This window comes from Myotis lucifugus, unplaced genomic scaffold, assembly GCF_000147115.1.
Source record: "Myotis lucifugus unplaced genomic scaffold, Myoluc2.0 scaffold_41, whole genome shotgun sequence".
NCBI lineage: Eukaryota > Metazoa > Chordata > Mammalia > Chiroptera > Vespertilionidae > Myotis > Myotis lucifugus.
Genome location: NW_005871089.1, coordinates 7,256,271 through 7,260,535, shown reverse-complemented (window position 1 = coordinate 7,260,535; position 4,265 = coordinate 7,256,271). Strand labels below are relative to the sequence as shown.

The 4,265-nt window shown below is 48.6% G+C and overlaps 1 pseudogene; it reads right to left on the bottom strand.

Annotated features, from left to right (window-relative positions):
- Positions 1-1,923: 1,923 nt before the first annotated feature.
- Positions 1,924-2,131, bottom strand: LOC111825838 (annotated as a pseudogene).
- Positions 2,132-4,265: the final 2,134 nt, after the last annotated feature.

Sequence of the window (4,265 nt, the reverse complement as noted above, 5' to 3'; positions counted from 1 at the left end):
TGAAATCTTTGCTCCGCGTGTGCATTCTGCGGGCGCCCACACTGATCCGGCTCCGGCTCCACTCACACCCACTGCTGGTGCCAGGAGATGGCCCCGACTGATCAGCGCCATCAGCAGGTATGAGCGGCGGCTGCTGGCCCAATCGCCCCTCAGGGCTTCTCCACTTCCCCCTGCTCCTGAGGGGCAATTGGGGCCAGCAGCCACCTCTCACACCATCTGCTGGCGCTGGAGCTGCCAAACGCACCCACTGCTGGTGCTGGAGCCACCACTCGCACCTGCTGCTGGCTCCTGGCACTGGTCCCAAGCGCTCAGCACCATCAGAGAGTGTGAGTGGAAGCTGCTGGCCTCTATCACCCTGAGGGCTTCTCCACTTCCCCTTGCTCCTGAGGGGTTATTGGAGCAGTAGCCACCGCTGCTGACTACACCAGCCCTGCTTGCACCTGCTGCTAGTGCTGGCCCCAATTTCTCCATGCTGTCAGTAGGTGTGAGCAGGGCTGGCATCATCAGCGCTTGGGAGTGGCAACAGTGGGAGCAGGGCTTCCAGCAGAGAGGGGACCAGGGGCTGTGGCCAGAGGGGTCAGGCGGGGGCACGGAGGATGGGCCGAGACCGGCCCCTGTGCCCACCGCAGCCTCACAGCCCACAGTTCCTTTCAAGATGCACAAATTCATGCACTGGGCCCCTAGTGTGGGATATAAAACTGAAACTCATAAACACAAACAGCAATGTGGTGGTTGCCAGAAGGAAAGGGAAAAGGGAGAAGGAGGTCCTAATATATGGTGACAAGATAAGATTTGACTTTGGGTGGGGAGCACATGGTACAATATACAGATCTTGTAACATAGAAACCCACACCTGAAACCTGAGTGTTCATGTTGACCAATGCTACCCCAATAAATTTAATTTAAAAAAAGAAGAAGAAATGAAGAATACAATATCTGAAATGAAGTATACACTGGAGGGACTCAACAATAGATTAGATGAAGGAGAGGATTAAACCAGTGATTTGGAAGACCAGTTAGCAGAAAACACCCAATCAGAGCAGCAAAAAGAAAATAATTTTTTAAAATGAGGATAGTTTTAGGCACCTCTGGAACAACATCAAGTTTAATAGCATCTGTATCATAGGGGTACCAGAAGAAGAAGAGAGAGAGAGCAAGGAATTGAAAACCTATTTGAAGAAATGATGAAGGGATTCCAAGATGGCTGCAGAGTAGGTGGAAGCTATACTCACCTGCTCCCAGCCCCAAGCAGATTTACAGCTATATTATAAAGCATTAAACATATTCATTCAGCTAGCCTTTAAACTAAAGGCTAGCTGAACTGAAATATTATAACCAAGGATTTACAGAAGAAGCCACATAGAGACTGGTAAGAAAGGCAAAGATGCAGAAATGACTAGCCCCCGAGTCCAGGTGTGGTGGCTAAGGAGCAGGAAGGATATCATGGCTACAAAACTCCCTTTCCCCAGAAGCATGAGGTCTCAACTCCATACAAGGATCCCAACCCAAAATAACAGTGACAGGAAGAGGAGCCCACCTAGCATCGGCTAACGAAAATCAGTGGGGCTTCTGTCTGCTTGGGTGACCCAGATGCTACCTCCCAGGCACCAGTACTCCTATTGTTATAGCACCAGCATGTGGAGTGCACTGTACAGTCCCCAACTCTGCTATATTTGGGTCCTGTGGAGGGATCTGCTGGCTGCACCCAGAAGTGACTTTTGGTGCCCTCCTTTTCTGGAGAAGCTCTTGGTGGAGACTCAGTGACTAAGTTGTGTGGTTTTAGAAGGAGGTCTGGTCGCCCACATCTCAAGTGCACATCTGGTGCCTTTCTCCCCACCTGTTGAACCACTTGAAAGGTCCCATCCTGCTGAGTTCAGCCAGCAGAGGCACAAGAGTGTTGCACAGAGCTGGGACTTTTATTTATTTTTGTGCACCGTTTCCAGAGGTACTGCAATACCGGGTCAACGCATGGAGTGGACGGAGCAAGCTCCTGTTCCATCTCCCTGCTCCAAAAATTCATTTAATATATTAATATATTTAGTATACGTCCTCATATAGAAGACGTATCAGATATTAAAATGATAAGAATAGATACTACACTTGATCTTAGCCAAAAGGGCTGAGAAGCTATGAGAGCTGGAACTTTTAGAGAATGTCCCCCGGGAAGCTTTTATTCAGGAACCAGTGGGCACTGCTGAGGTGTATGGCTACATTGTGGGAGGAGGGACTTCTATCTCCCCAGCCATCTCAGCCAGGGCTACCCTGGGAAGGAAAAGAAGTACCCATACCCTCCTACAGATTTGCAGACACCCCTACCCCCCAAAGGATATGCGAAGTCCTGGATATCCTGCCCCACTTGGCTCAGTTCCACAGGGTGAAGGGAAAATAGCTCAGAGCTGGGACATTCAAAGTGTGAGTCCCTTGCAGGCTATTATCTGGGACTGTGATGAAGTACTTAGCCACCTCCTATGAGCTGGGCTAGCACCACCCCCAATGGGAGATTCTTTTGATTTGTCGCCCTGGGCTTGGGGCTGCTGAGCTTATTCCTGCAGAGGGGATGGTTGGCTGCACCCAACTGAAACTGCAGCACACCCCTCCTGGGGGAACTAGAGTTGGAGAATCTGGCAGAGACTCAGGGGTTTGGCTCTGGAGTAGGGGCTACTTTCCCCTCATTGAGAAATTAATTGAGTGACCCCCAACTAGGGAACTCACTAGACCAGTGATGGCGAACCTATGACATGCGTGTCAGAGGTGACATGCGAACTCATTTTTTTGGTTGAATTTTCTTTGTTAAATGGCATTTAAATATATAAAATAAATATCAAAAATATAAATCTTTGTTTTACTATGGTTGCAAATATCAAAAAATTTCTATATGTGACACAGCACCAGAGTTAAGTTAGGGTTTTTCAAAATGCTGACACACCGAGCTCAAAAGGTTCGCCATCACTGCACTAGACCTATCCTCCTGACTCCAGTTGCCCCACCCTACTGAGCTTACAACCTGTGGAATGGTCTGTGGTTCACAATCAGCCTGGGTGCACTCTATAGTCTTCCTTCAGAAGGCTCTAGAGCAGCGGTTCTCAACCTGGGGGTCGTGACCCCTTTGGGGGTCGAACGACCTTTTCACAGGGGTCGCCTAAGACCATCAGAAAACACATATATAATTACATATTATTTACAGTAGCAAAATTACAGTTATGAAGTAGCAATGAAAATAATTTTATGGTTGGGGGTCCCACAACATGAGGAACTGTATTAAAGGGTCGCGGCATTTGGAAGGTTGAGAACCACTGCTCTAGAGGAAGAACAGGCAACCTCAGGGGGAGGCAGAGCAACTGGTTCACCTGGAGGCAGACCACAGGAAGCCTTGGTTCTTTTCCAGATCTGACTGCAGTTCTAAGCTAGAGGAAGCCAATCCTTATACACAGACTGGCTCCTCCAACACACACCCAGGTCCGTAGATGCAGCCACGGTGAACAGTGTAGTAGCTACAGACAGGTAGTCCAAGGCAGATTACATACAACTTCGGACATTGCCTTGTACCTAAATCCTGCCCAAGTTGATCCAGAACCAACACAACCAGTGGTGGGCTTCAGACCACACCAGGACTTGACCCAACTAGCCACACAAGTGGCATATCCAAAGGGGGATTCTAGCAGGCACCAGACCCCACTGGGAACAACTCTGCCTCAGGGGGAAGTCCCTGCACAGTGTCTCATACACAATGCTCAAGGTTTACTCTTATAGTCAGCCAGCCTGAAGGGTTAACTCAACCCATGAAAGGACCAGCAGCATTAAAGATTCAACTACAATAGGAGAGTGCACATAACCCACAAGAAACATTTCTGGAGCATGGAGCTTAGGTGACCTAAAAGATTGTGCCACAAGATCTCTTCACCATAAAGCCATCATAACAACTTTGGAAGTCATAGCAGATCTACCTAATACAAAGACAAAATGGAGAAACAAATAAATATGTCCCAAATGAAAGAACAAGAGAAATCCCCAGAAAAGAATTCAATAAGATGGAAACAACCAAACTATCAGATGGAGAGTTTAAAACAATGGTTATAGGGCTGCTGCAGCATGGTTTTCGCTGGTTATAGGCGCTCAGCTGCGGGGGGGGGGGGGGGGGGGGGCGGGCCCCCAAAGAAAGGGCCAAAGGGGGTTTCAACCCTTTGGGCCCTTAAAAAAAATTCCCCCTATTGGGACCCCACCCAAAAAATATTTTTCTTGCCACCTCCTAAACGGAAAGGTGCCAC